Source organism: Papilio polytes, unplaced genomic scaffold (assembly GCF_000836215.1).
Source record: "Papilio polytes unplaced genomic scaffold, Ppol_1.0 DF824158.1, whole genome shotgun sequence".
NCBI lineage: Eukaryota > Metazoa > Arthropoda > Insecta > Lepidoptera > Papilionidae > Papilio > Papilio polytes.
Window position 1 is genome coordinate 3,044,745 of NW_013525046.1, and position 15,615 is coordinate 3,060,359.

A 15,615-nucleotide genomic window follows, 5' to 3' on the forward strand; every position below is an offset into this window, starting at 1 on the left:
TTTGTTACTTTACTATTTCTTTTAACCAATTCAGGTAAGTTTGAAAAATCTTGTGCTTGTGTTCACGATAATAGTTGAATGGCGGGATTCGAACCCTAGACCGCAATATTGGTAGTCCGTGTCACAAACCATAAGGCTATTTGGGCTCAACCCTTATGTATTCGATGTTTATTATTCCAATTTCAAATTAGCAATCATCATTTGTATTATTTATTAATGCTTTTATATCTTCTAGTTTTTATAAGTTAATTTAAAGAAATAGAAACATTTTTTTTATTTTAAAACACTAGTATTGTTATTATTTCTATGACATTTTACGTAAAATATTATTATAGCGTCATATTGGGTACGAAAAGTACATTCAGATAAATATTTAATATCAGAAATCATATATCACACGTTAATAGGTAAAAAGATTATTTATTCACAGATAACATCAGAGGCGTCGGAAATATACTTAACGTCAAAAGTATAAGATACAATTTGTCAAAACGTTCACATCTCACTTGTCAAAGGCATACAAGGAAAATGAAGGAGAGAAACGTTATTTTTAGTATTTTTTCATCCAATGTGACTTGAGATTACTGACGTGTTACCGCAAGTTAGCTTAGTTAAAACCCGCAAACTTCGTTAGCGTAAATTTGGACCACCAGTTATGCAATTTTGATAGCGCGGAATTAAAAAGAGAAGTAGCCTATAATATGCTCGTCTATGTCAGCTACCCTTTAGTCAAAGTCCGGCCGAAATCGGCCTAGCCGTTTCGGAGATTACCCGGGACTAACGCGGCTTGCAGGCAGACATACAGACAGACAGACATATTTTTTTAAAATGCGATTTTCGTTATCAGCAATGTAAATACATCATCTTCACGAAATCTGGAATTTTGATATTACAGACACTTCAATTTTATTATATTAGCTTAGTTAAAATATATGTCAAAAACTTGAATATGAAATACGAGGTTAACAAATAACAAAGAAATGTAGCGCAGAAATAGAAGCGTTATGCTATTCAAAAATTGAAAGATCCCCATTCTTCTGCGAAACGTGTCTACATTTCTAATGAAAAAAAGATGTTTGTAAACAAATCTTTTAAAGGGAAAACGTACAAATAAAAGAGAACATCTATCATTTAAGAGATAACACTTTTGTGTTCACAATGCATGCGATTTTAAACTCTACTAACTTCACAATAGATGCCCGTTTGCTATCAATGAATTCTTGAGAGACTTAACTAAATTGGAACGGTTGAAAGCAACAAGCGAATTTAGCTTCAAAGCACTAGGTTTTATGGATTGTATTCCAACAAAGGCAGTGGTTTAAAGGTAATAGAAAGAGACATTACTCGCGATCTTGATTTTAAAGTCTCTTGATTTATTTTTACGAGACGAAGTAAATCCTAATTCTATTCGGTTTGTGGTTTGCGTTAAGTGCACATGAGTATTTCACAGTGGAAATGGTTTAAGATAATTTTGTTGAATTAGAAAACGAAATCTACATTGTAACATCAATATTAAATACTAGCTTTTGTCTACGACTCTGTCCACGAGCAATTCAAAAATAATAACAAAGAAATAAAAAGTATAGCTTATGTTACTCACAGATAAATTACCTTTCTAACGGTGAAAGAATTTTTAAAATCGACCCAGTAGTTTTTGAGCCTATTCATTTCAATCAAACAAACAAAGTTTTCATCTTAATAACATTAGTATAGAGTACATTTTAGATTCAAATACGAGTTAAAAATATTTTTCTGGAAATGCAATAAAACCATCCACATAAATAAAAATTTTATCCTTGCATCATTTCTAATTACTTACAGAGCTTTAGGAAAAGTCCCTTAGCTTCTAGAAAAGTAAATCAAAATGAAAAGACTCTAGGGACATTTAAATCGAGGTCAAAATGTTCGGGTTACGAGTTTTTAGTTTTAGGATACATCGTTAATCACCTAAAACTGACCCTTTATAGTTAATTACGTGTTTTACGAAGCCACCGAACTATCTAGAAGGGAGATTACCGAAATGAAAACCGCTTACGTGAGCTGTGAATATAAGAAGGTAAACTGAATTATCTAAACTGTGTAGATAAAATAAGCTTTTAGTTTTTGGTACATAACTAAAAATATTTTTAACACGCTTATTTCTTAAACATACTAACGATTATATGTTTATTGATTGAGTTACTTTCATTTTATTTAGTTTAACTAACTTAAAAATCAATATCTTTATTTACCAATCTATACTATTAAATTGTTTAAACTATCGTGAGACATTACTTTAAGCGAAAATTAACCCCCTCGAACCGCGCCCTCCGCGCCCTGGCCCGCAGTGCGAGGCGCGACGCGACCGCGAACAAAAGTTAAATAATACTCGCCCTGAAGAAGGATCCCCGAAGGATCCGAAACTAGTCGGTGCCGTCACCGGAGGAAAAAAGCGTGAGTTAAACCGTTTTTAATTAATTTTCGCTCAATCTATACTAATCTATATCTATACTGATATTATAAAAAGGAAAACTTTGTATTTTTGTATGTATTGAAATAATTCAAAAACTACTGGACCGATTTTAAAAATTCTTTCACCATCAGAAAGATAATTTATCTGTGAGTAACACAGGCTATATTTATTAAGTCATATTTTAAACTTTTGAATATTACTATAACATGTTTAATCATACTTCCATATTTATAAATGCGAGTGTTTAGATAGATGAATATTAATTTCAAAGTAAATTTAGCATAGATATATACCATAGCCTCCCTTCACAGGCATTGTTTTTTCTTCTTTTTTTTACTGTTACTACTGTTTTTACCTCAGTCGCAGTGAAAATTTAGTTATACATTATAAATTTTAATATTTTACAAAGCTACAATCTGCTTTTAATCATAAATTAGCATCACAGGTAATTAATTTGTTATTCTCAAATATCGGGAAAGACGAAATTCTGTACGGCACAACGTGATATCATTTACATAGATAAGGGAACCCTCATAAGTATAGCAACGACGTGTGTAATCTAAACCCTTAAGCTCGACACTGTAATCTCATATTTGAAATTAAAATCTCCTCAGCATCAAGTGCCCGCATGATAATTTAGACTCTCATCTCTTACATATACTAAGCTATGTTAATACATTTTGCGGGATGAATTTATTCATTTTGGTAACAGTTGAAGGGCTAATAGTCTAATACTGCTATGAGACGAAACTACATTATGTTCAAATTTCATTCGCTTATTGTAGCTTATTTATAGCTCCGTGTTCTGTTTCAGAACTCATTAAAAACCGGCATTTCGGTATACATCTTTTTTGAATATACGAATTTCTTTCTTTCTTTTATATTAAAAAGATTTTTTGGTAATATTATTAAGACTGCCATACCCTATGTTGGTCAGTGAGGGCTTTTTTTCATTTAAACCCTATATTTTAAATACAAAATAACAATAACTTAAATAAAAATCGGTGTTCGTGTAGATTTTATTTGACTACTTAAAGATTTCCAGTACAGAAGTACGACAGTAATTTTATCTGCATCTGTTTTGTTGCAATTCTATTTGAATTTTATCTTTAAAAGTACAAATCGAATTCAATAAGTGAATTGTTCGTTCAATGCGCGGAGTCATTGGAGTGATTCCGTTCATTCGTTCAGTCGACAAACGGAAGCGAGGGAATGACGTCATCGCCAGATGTCCGGTGTGAGAATCGCGTCATTTGATTTCCGCTCCTCCATCGCTCTCAGTTCACAGTGCCTTTAAATTATCCGATGTTTGTTGAGGTTCCGTTTTCGAATTGTATGCAGAAATATAGACATAACATGTTATGATGCAATTGATTTGGTTCTGAATCTTTTAATTAAATACGATGTAGGTTTTAACATGTTTTTAATACATAAATAAAAGCTTTTATAAATATCAACTGTTTTAAACATTAAAACAGTGTCACGAACAGATTTCTTGCGGATTTTGTTTCTTTGTCTTTAATGTTCAATTTTTAATAAAAACTTATGTTCGAAGACGTTTAAACGATTTGGTATAAACCGATTACACGTTCATTTACAATATCTATTGAATATTCGGGTCATATAAAATCAGGATCGGCACCAACTTAGACCCACAACACCTCATTATTTCCTACGCGATCCTATCACAGACAAAGGGTTAAATGTCAAATGTCAAGGGTCTGAGAGACCGTTTAACCCTTACTAACATGTTCGTATTCATCATTTTTTTGGTATTTCAAACATAAGATAAATGAAGGTGGTTTTCCGGAAATAAATCTGTTTAAATATGTTTCCACGTCAATAATCTGTATAATAACATCGTAGATATGTACAAATAGATAGGCGATTGTTTAGAAATTACAGCTGCTTCGTTCCGACCACAACACCACCACCAACCACAACCATCAGAACTAAAAATCGCAAATCAAATAGACACAAAATACCAAAGTTTATAGTCAATTTAGAGGATGTCAGTGATTGACATGTTTTGTTAATAAATTACAATAACTTACATATTTGTAATTTGGTATAAATATTCTAGCAGTAACTGCAATAACTACAGATTTACATAGCTTTTAAGTATAAGTAAAATTAAACAAAAAAACGGAACCCCTCTGCAAGCACTACCTTTCGGGTAAAAAAAGAATTATCAAAATCGGTCCACTAGCTGCGGAGTTATGCCGTAACACACATAAAAAAACATACAGACGAATTGAGTACCTCCTTCTTTTGGGAAGTCGGTCAAAAACTATATCAAACGAGAATTTACTGACCTTTTTTCATTAAAACATTTAAATATTACAACTTCAATTTTTATGTTTGGTTTCTAATACAAAATGTGAACCATAACAGGGCCGTACTTTAACGAATGTATAATCCCGTATAAACATAATAAACCCGTCAAACGACAAGGGGTGTATAAATCTTTGTTAAAACAGCAGAGTACGGAATTTATGCAACTAGCTGCAACTTATCTGCGGGAGCTCGCTTTAGAAACACTTTTGATGTATAATTAGGGGAATCCAAATGCGACTCTGTGAGACTGCCACAGGTAAGATAAGATTTAATAGCTTCACTCAAAATACACAAGTTTTATTAATATAATTATATAAAAGACTGGTTGTTGCTTGCGATTTCCGCCGTGTTAAATTAAAAAATATAATAAGTCTTCTTAGCGTCATTGACAAAATTTGTATGAGTTTTGTTTGTTTCATTTAAAACGCAGGGGCTACACGAATCTAATTCAAATTCATATAAGAATATTTTCTTGTAAATTTTCGTGCTAGACCCTCTGGTCTTTCAATGTTTGAAAGTAAAGCAAAAGTAGCACATCCGTGTTTCATTATTTCCTATTAACATATATCGTAGAGTAGCAAGATTCGGATAAACAGCGACACAAACCCAAACAGTATCTTCTAATCAACCTTAAGCTACTTAGAATTCGCTCAAGCACTATTTGGTAGCTTAAATATCGCCCGTTTCGTTCCTCAGTCATAAATTTAGCTAATGCTGCTGAAGCTATGACGCGTTCCCATTGGATGGAAGAGATTTGTTACTCCCGGGGAGGAAAATCTTGTAATTCGTAGTTGCAAAGATCCGACCGAACTTACAGAATTTATCATTTGGAATACGGTTTTAGTATACATGTAACCCAGATATTTTTATCCTTAGAACATTTTTAATAGATTAACCAAACGCAGATTGAACGTGTAAGGTAAAATATAGCTAGCTTTTAGTAACAAAAACACAAAAGTAAGTAGCCTATGTGTTCTTCCAGACTATCCTATATATCTGTGTCAAATTTCGTCGAGATCCGTTCAACCGTTTAGGCTACAATCTATAACAAACATCTATTCAAACTTTCGCATTCATAATAATAGTAAGATTGTGTTCTAAAATGTAGCTCTAATTATTAACACCGCAAACAAACAAAACACTAACAACTAGGAGAGTGGAAATATCACTATTATAACTAGAATAAAGCCATTAGCCGTTGAAAGCTTACTAAAAACATACGAGCTAATGCAAACGTAGCCTGTGTGTGACGCGGAGTGCTATTTATCAAGCCTCGGAGCTACTGATTTTAATTAAATGTCATTTCGGATGAAATTTAATAATCCCTGTTGACTTTTGAGCTACTTATTTGTATTACTGTGGAGTTCCACTGCCGTGACGATAATAGCATATTGTATTCGATATTTGGACAATGAGAATAGAAAAGTAACGCCAGTAGAATTCTACAATTACATTTGTAAGTATTGTCTACCATAGACTTATATTATACAGAAGGAAAGATTTGTGTTTCTGATTTTTGTATGTATTGGAATAACTCAAAAACTACTCGGCTGATTGCAAAAATTCTTTCACCATTAAAAAGATATGTTATCAATGAGTAACATATGCTACGTTTTTATTACTATTAAATTTCACGCGAGCGAAGTCGCGAACTATAGCTAGTTTTAACATATTGCTAGTTTTAACATATTTATTCATTTAAACAGCAAATACACTCAAAATGAGAATTTAAACATTTTAATAGAAATAGGTCACAGATTTAAAATAGGATTTAACCTAAAGCCCTATATTTAGCGTTTAGTCCTAATAGTGATGGAAGTCTGATCAAATTAGACTCTAACTGCACTCAGAGTGTAAGCAAAACCTGCTTAAGGGACAATAAAATGAGAGCGCAGTTACTCCATTTTATTCATTCCATCATTTTACATAAAATATCTTTTTCTATATAAATTACTAGCTGTTCGCGTGCGACTTCATCCGCATGAAATTATAAAAACTTTATTTTATTGTTTACATTTGTCAAATAATAAATTGCAAATGTCAAATTGACATGACATGATGACAAACCATTTCAATCTTACTTCCTTGATGTTGTCAGCTTGTAGCTTATGGCCCCTTTCCCAAATTAACGTTTTTATCCAAGTTATTTACCCCATAAGATTAATAGCCTGAAAATATATAGCCTAAAGCGTGACGTAAGTGTGGGGATTTTTATTAAATAAATGATTATTCAAAAATTTGTTGTGATTGTAGACATATTACGCCACAAAGTAGTGTGTGTTTACGCTTTATTATATTATGATGCTTGAATTTAATCTAAAAGAAATTCACAACATTGAATATTTATTCATTTGTTTCGAGACATGCAAAATAGCGAATGAATGGATAAAGTTTAGTCACTTCTCTAAGAAACTAGTGTCCCGAAGTTTGCTAACTTGTTAACTTCGAACAACATATTGTTTGGGACACATCGTATGTTTTGATAATTTGTTAAAGATGATAAAACTTGTTTTGACTATATTTCAGGAAAATTCAGGAGTTTAAACACTTTTTAGTATAAACATTTTGTCGACTTGTGATAATGCTATATGATTATTTTTTTAATTGCCACCGTTGCTAATTTTGAGTTTTAAAGCCTCTAATACACTCCATAAGCTATCATCAAACCAAACTAAGTGATGCAGTTATAAGATGCAAGAATGACAACGAACCAATGTTAATTGAATACAATTAATTTATTTTAAGAGTATTTGGGATTATTTCATTCTATCTATACTATTATAATAAAGCGTAAACACACACTTCTTTGTTGCTTAAGATGTCAGCAATGACAGCATCAAGGAAGCAATGTTGCCATGGTTTGACAGCAAGTCATGTCATTTTGACATTTGCAATTGATAACTTGACAAATGTGAACAAAATATTTTTTTTTTATAATTCTATGCGGATAAAGCCGCAAGGGAACAGCTAGTGTTTTTATAAAGATATTTATACTTGCCTCAAGTTAGAGTAATTTCAATAAATATGATATAAAAAAAGTTTATGCCAGAAGGTTCCATACTATACAAAGCTAGACATACTTAATGCATTATGAAAAAAGCTTTTAAAGTTATTTCTACTCATTATTTAAAAAGCAAACCGTGTTCTCTCACTTCTAAGCGGCCAGTGAAATCCAACGGCTTTTAAAAGCAGCCTTTTAAATGTAGCTCGTAAGTGTGTATAAAGGTTGGGCATTACCTGACCGGGTGAATGTGAACGAAGTCGGATGAATGAATGACCGATTTACAGTTGAACGACTGATCGTTCGTTTTTTAGCTGGATCTGTTAAATTTGTTCGTCTGTTTATTTATAGGATGATGTTTATTGTGATCGTTTTGATGTAAATAATTTATTATAGTATTTTTTTTTTTCACCGATTGATTTAGAAATTGGCACTTGAATAGGTTTTGATGAATATATCAAAATTTTTCAATAGTGTATTATATACGATTGAGAATAGTGCAATTTTTTAAAGAATCGTTCGACTTTTCAATCCGTTTCAGAAATATATAATACAAGCTTTCGTCTGCGACTCCGTCCGTGTGAAATTAAGAAACACAAGTCAGTAGTATGTGTATTCTTCCCAACTGTCCACTACATTTATGACAAATTTCGTCGAGATCCGTTCAGCCGTTTCGGCTACAAACTCTCAATCTATCTAAACTTTCGTATTTATAATAATAGTAAGATTCTTAATATTTTAATAAAACAAAAACATTGTGCATGTATTCCAATTTATGCGGGGGTTTTAAATCCAAGACACGACGGCCCGCTAGGGATGCGCGGGAAAATTTACCCTCTAAATTGGGTAACATCTACCCAACGGGTAACATCGAACAGCGACGGAGGAACTTGAAAATCGATGTTATGGAAATGGGGTCTCTACGTGGCAGGGAGAAAATTAGATATTGACACTTTTGGTGGTCTTTTTAGGTTTTAAAATATAAATATAAAGACGGTTAGTGCTAGTTAACAAGTTATCCATGAAATACTTACGACCAATACTAAAAGGCCTTAAACTTTAAATTCTATTAAAATTCTGACAACTGTTTCAGACCATAGCTCTCGTTTACGTACCGACCCGTGTTTTAATTAGTGAGTGAGCTAATGAGTGAGTGAGTGATTGAGTGAGTAAGTGAGTGAGTGAGTGAGTGATTAGATTAGTCATTTGTTACAGTATTCAGTAACCTTTAAAAATTATTTATTGATTTTAATATTTGATTTCATTACGTATATTTCTTTTCTCCGTTCATTTGATTCTGATTTTAAATTATTCGTTGTAAAAGTATAAGGGAAAATTATAGATTTAAGCGATTCGTTTTTATCACACGATAAAAACTGAATTACTAAAGCAATTCAGCGATTGTTCGATTCAGCCTCGTAGGCGATGTTCCAGGCCATTTGCTAACAAGAATTATGATTATTCCATATATTGAAATTGTCTTTTTTTACAAGTAAGGTCATGATAACTATTAACGTAAACCTTATCTCGTAAAATTTCATATTTCTACTATGTAGAGCAAAAATGAAATCAACATTTTCATGTTCATTACAATAAAAGACATTGTTTTTACAAATTCCCTTTAAATTTTTAAGAAAAGCATTGGATTTTTATACGTATAAAAATTATTTTGCCATTAGAAAGTTACACTGTTATTAAGTTACCTAAAGCTTTATTTGTTATTAGATTATATTAATAAATAAATAAATAAATAAATAAATATTCTTTAATTCTAGTAATAGACATTGACAACTCTAGTAAGAGACATTACAAAGAAGTTCAAAATAATAAATAAATGTCCCAAAAGACGATAATCTTCGAAATAATAAAACCACTAAGAAACGGCAGGTAAACTTTTAGTAATGCTTTTACGTAAAGTTAACATAAATTAAATTTTATTGGTGTTAGACATAATAAAATAAATTTTAACTTAAAATGTAGAGCAATTTGAAAATAAGGATAATTTTGGTTAACAACTCGTTTGCAATATTTTAACTGTATTAATTAATCGAAAACACAAAGTTTCCCGTTGCCTTGACGTCAAAAAAGGGAGATTTATTAATGATCAGAAGGCGAACAAAGTGTCCAGTTGCCGTATCATAGCGGACGCATCGCTTTGAAATATGGTCGCACTTTAATTAAAGTTTGTTTAATTAATCAGCATACGAGAAAGTTCGTACTGAATTAGATCTTTACTGACACATGGCTTTTACACGTGGGCGCAAATATTTAAAGTATCACACAACTGTTATGCGATTGTCGTTTGTTTCGCAGGCAATTCAACTGTTTAATGACTCAACTACAAATCGAGTAGTGTGCGCACTTCCATATAAGCTCATAGGAGTCGAGGCGAGACTAAACAGTTAAGGCGAGGTTTAGGCTAAACTTCAACTACGCTCGGCCACCTCAAGCCAGGTGAATCTGAAAACGCCTCTTCAAGGCAAACAGTGGACATTCAGTCACATAAAAAAAAACTAAACAGTTGTGCGATTGTTTAGTTTCTGGTGTGCGCATGCTCTTACAATAGGAATAAAGTTACATACATGTCGTTCAGTATTTTGTTATTTAGAAACATAAAAAAAAATATTGTTGAAGAATTTTGGTACTTGAAAAAGTGACAATGTCAAAACAAATGGTAGTATGTGTCTCTGTCTACCCATTCTGAGTTATATGCGTGAATTGTAATTGTTGTTTTAAAAGTTCTTTGTTGGTTGGTAACCCTCATACCTTGATACTTTTCAACATAAAGTCCACGTAGTCACGTTGATAGACGACATTGCAAGGGTTGGTTTAGCTTTTAAAAAGCTCTATTCACAGTTAAAATATAGCGAAGTTTTATTAAAACTTTTGATATATACGAGAGAGGAGCGCGGTTCGCGATATTGTATCTCATAAATATTCCATGACGTAAAGCTAGAATAGTCTTTCAATTTGCGCGAAACAGAAATATGTTGAAATTTATGTTACAAAAGTGACAATATCCTGTATTGGCAGTTTACAAACTGACGTCCTCTTATCGACAAGAATACATTTATTTTTCAAAAAGGACCGTGAACATTTGACGCGGTCCTGACACACCTCTCTTGCATCTTCTACAATATTTAGATTTTACATTTGCTTTTATGTTGCAATCTCACCAATTAAATAAATGCCAAAAGTTTAGTTGGATAGAATTTAATTATATAACGTATACCACCTAAACGGCCGAACGGATCTCGATAAACTTTGACATAGATGTAGGTGTAGATAAGTATGGAAAAACACCTATGTGTGTTTTTTTATTTACACGCAGACGGAGTCGCGGGTGAAAGCTAATAATGAATAATTATGAGTTTTCACGACTCATTTTAATTCGTATGACAAAGGCGTAAAACCTATATTTGATTGTTGTCTCTTTTCTATTCCAATAGAATGTAAGGGATGTCAATATTTATAACAACAGCTTTGACAGTTAAAGTCTAAAGTATTAGCTAAGATAAATTTATGCGAAGTGTTGTAAATAGTGTGATACTTTTGTTTTTTTTTAAGATCAGTATTTTAAACGTCTAGACTACACGAACATAGCTAACTACAGCATCTATGGATGCCACAAATAAGATAAAAAATAAACGGTAAAATATTCGTATTTACTATTGTTGCTTATTTACACAGATATCTGGATGAACGCCAAGATTCTTGTACACTCGACACTTTCTGGTCCTTTTTTAAACAAGTCGGATTTTACTAACAATGAAAAATAGATTACAATTGTATAGCAAGAATTTTATTTCTTTCTGGCCAGTCTGCAACGAGGTTATGTAGTTACAAAAAAGTTTTTAACTGCAATATTTGAATGTGGCTTCCAACAATGATTGTATGAATAAGATATGGTAATTCTCCTACCAATATAACACTAACATTTAACAAAGTCTTCTTAGACATATGTCGCCCTCTAGGCATAGGCCTCCCCTAAATGTCGCCACCATGATCGGTTCTCTGCCTCTCGTATCAACACATTCAGCAGTGGAATTCGACGGTTAGAATAAATCGCCGATGTTTTTTTTACATGTGATCAGTAAAAGTAAATACTCATGTACAAAAATAAAACTAACCATCGTTCTAAAAGTGAATTCGAGAATTGAATGAATATATATTTATTTATTGCCACGAAAAAGAAATTACATAATAGGACTTACTCTAAAGAAGACATACAATCATGGCAAAAGGTAGCCAGCTTAACGTATGCAGGAGGATAAGCCGTTCCTGCGCTGATTTTCAGCTGGATCCTTCGCACTCAAGCAACATATACCTTAATTATTAGGGTAACCGGCCATACTAATTACATACATTATACAGAAAACAAAACAAAAATACACTTTTTAAAAGAAAAAAAAAACATCAATTAACGAATGATTGAATTCAATCGTAGATTTATTTCATTTTAATTATCAAATCGTTAAATTTAGATTGCACAATTTCTGATTTACTATTTCATAAATACTAAACTTTTAATTAGGAAACAAACATGAATTCAATGCAGAATAACATAAAGAGTTTATAAAAATTCATTAAAACTGTATAAAACTCAACATTGAAGTAGCAATATAAAAGAAATATGATTAAACTACGATAGGTCTGTAATAAAAATTCAACGTAATAATGAATTTCAATTTGGAATTGATTAGTAAATTTATTATGTAACTCTTCTAGGATATTTTTAAAACATTCTCTAGTGTCTAATCGGCCTTATTTAAAAAAAAACTAAAAGATAAGCAAATCAGTCTTTATTTCTAATGCAATAAATTTATTAAACTTTATAACAGACTATGGAGTTCCAATCATTATTTTAAATTAAATTCTTCAGTATAAAATACTTCACAAATATTTGCGTTTACTAATTTAATTAAAAGTCGGCAAACTTTCCAGCATAATATGATCAGTCCTTACGTTATGTGACAATCTCTCAATTGGAATGTCAGGGAGGGCGTTAATTCAACATGTCGACGGAGAAAATTCCGAATGTGTCTATAACTTTTTCAATTAGAAACCGACTTGATGATAATGAAATTTCAACTTAATTTCCTCACGAATGTCTAACATTGACGTCTTGGTATCTGTGATGCCGATTTAAAATAAAACATTTTATTCATTGGTATATTTTTGTAATAGGAAATATCGATTTGTTTTTCCGTATTATTTTGATAAACTGACGATTGATCTGAGATGCAGAAGTGTTTCTGATAAAATCTGTTGATACTGTAGTTACTAAGATTACTCAGGAATAATCCTATCATACTAATAAAATGCGAAAGATTAGATGGATGGATGTTTGTTAGAGCTTGTAGCCTAAACGGCTGAACGGATTTCGATAATATGTTGTTTGGATATAGAGGATAATCTGGAAGAACACTTAGGCTACACTATACAATACCCTTTTGTTTTTTTTTCACGCGGACGGAGTCGCGTTCAAAAGCGAGTAATTAAATATTGTATAGCAGCAAACGCGTTTACATTTACCTATTTAGGGTTTTCAGTACAGGCGTGATAAATTATTTATTCTTTATGCTATGTACTAACGCAGGTGGATCGCTAAGAAGGTTAATGAATAAAACATGAAAATGTAAAATGTTTTAAGTTAAATTTCGCAACGCCTTTGATGACTTTGGCCCAGTTCTCGCTTATGAAAGCCCGATGTACCCGCTCTAAGACGATTTAATTCTAACATTTATACTTACGATTGCCAACCGCCGCAATGAACAAACTTATTCAGCCTTTGAGGCTTATCATTTATCTTTTTCTCAGCAACAAGTTTATAGACAGTAATAAAGCCGGAGGAAAAAAGAATTGCCGGATTTACGTCTTATTTCAAATGTTATAACTTTTTTGGTTAGTATTAAAAATATTGACGCTTTAAAATGCTAATAAAACCTACTTTAAGAGCAAAAAACGGTTGGTTATCTTATTGGCTCTTTAGATTTTTACGTTTACCAATAGTCAATTTTCTTTAATTTCTATTTCTCTCCTTTGATTAATAGTCTCTTAAAATGGGGGATTGTTTTTCTATAATACTAGTCTTTGATTGCGACTTCGCCCGCGTAAAATTAAATTTTAATACGAAACATAGCCTATATTACTCATAGATGAATTACCTTTCTAACGGTGAAAGAGTTTTTAAAATCGGCCTAGTAAGTTTTGAGTTATTTCAATACATTCAAAAACACAAAGATTTCCTCTTTGTTATATTAGAATAGACTAGATTTCGCCAGCAACACCGTCTCCGTGTAGTTAAAATCTTGCTTTGCTATCAACTAGATCTGTTTAGCCGTTTGGAGAGTAAACTCTAACAAACATCCATCCATCTAAATTTTCGCATTTATAATATTAGTAAGCTTAGTAGGTGTAAAGGTCGAAACGAAATAAAATATAGATATTACGCTGAAGAAAAGAAACAATTGAAGCGTTTCAAAATCAAAAACAAAAGGATTATCACCTTTTAATTCTTGTACAAACGTAATTTTATGAATTATTAATATCTGTCTATAGGTACATATAATAAAATTGGACTGTCTATTTGTAATACAAAAAAAAATAATCACATTTCGGAAAGATGGTGTATATGTGTTGCTGATAAAATCGCTGGGTGGATTTCGATCGAACTTCATTGAAGTGTCGCTGTCATAGACAGGCAGGGCTACTTTTTTATGTTAATAAAGGGTGGACACAGTCGCGGGCAACAGCTAGTCTTTAATAGAAATGAAATTGCGAAATATGGAATTCACATTAAAGTTATTATTCCACTCTCACTAGCCGAGAACAATTGAAATTTTACAGCGAAATTTGTGAATGCGTTAATGAAATGCATAATTCGGTGAGAAAGTTATCCCGCAGTTAAATAAAGCTGTTAAAATTTAAATCCGACGATACGACACTGAACATATCGGTTTGAAAATCCATTTCAATCACAAATGGAAAACTTCAGTAAATTGCTTTCTATTCTAATTTCTTCATTAACATTTCTTTCATATGTAATGTGTTGTGTTATGTCAAAAACAATTCTGCAGATAAGATAAATTAAAGTTAATTCAACTGTTTAGTTGCATAACTAAAAATCGAGTAGTGTGCACCTCCATGTAACCTCATAAGAATCAAAGCAAGACTAAACAGTTGTGCGATAGTTTAGTTTCAAGTGTGCGCACGCACTAAGACTATCACCTATGTCAAACAATATCTTTGAAATACCAGAAACCTATAGTTGCTAGCCGTTATTTATATAAATCTAGCTTTCTTATCTGACTTCGTCCACGTCGAATTATAAAAGTAAGTAAATGTTGTGATCTTCCAGGCTATCCTTTTCATCTATGCTAAATTTCATCGAGATCCGTTCGATAGTTTTGGCTACAAACTCTAATAAACATCCATCAATCTAAACAATAACATTTATAATATTCTTATGAACTCGTAAGTCGTGACTATTTGAAAATAAAAAACTGAATCAACATTAACAATATAACTGCACAATAATACAGTTAATGAAATAGATGATTTTAATTTGATTTTTTTTCCTTTTTTTTTGCCTAGCGTGGGCATCACCAGATCAATCGCATTTTAACCACTATTTGTATTTATCTTTTAATTGGTTATAACTGTTATTGTTAATTGTTATTCTGTTATTTTTCAATAAATTATTATTATTGTCTCATATCTTTATTTTCTTAATTTTATATATAATATATTTCACATGATTTTCTTAAAAAAATAACAAAATAAAACATATTATATAAAAAAATAGAGCACCACTGGCTGCGGA

At 31.8% G+C, this 15,615-nt stretch overlaps 1 protein-coding gene across 1 annotated transcript in view; it reads right to left on the reverse strand.

The window, feature by feature from the left end:
* The window catches only part of LOC106111641 (acetylcholine receptor subunit alpha-like 1), a 165,044-nt gene that overhangs the window by 51,642 nt on the left and 97,787 nt on the right, over positions 1-15,615 (reverse strand). The gene's annotated exons all lie outside the window — the stretch shown is intronic.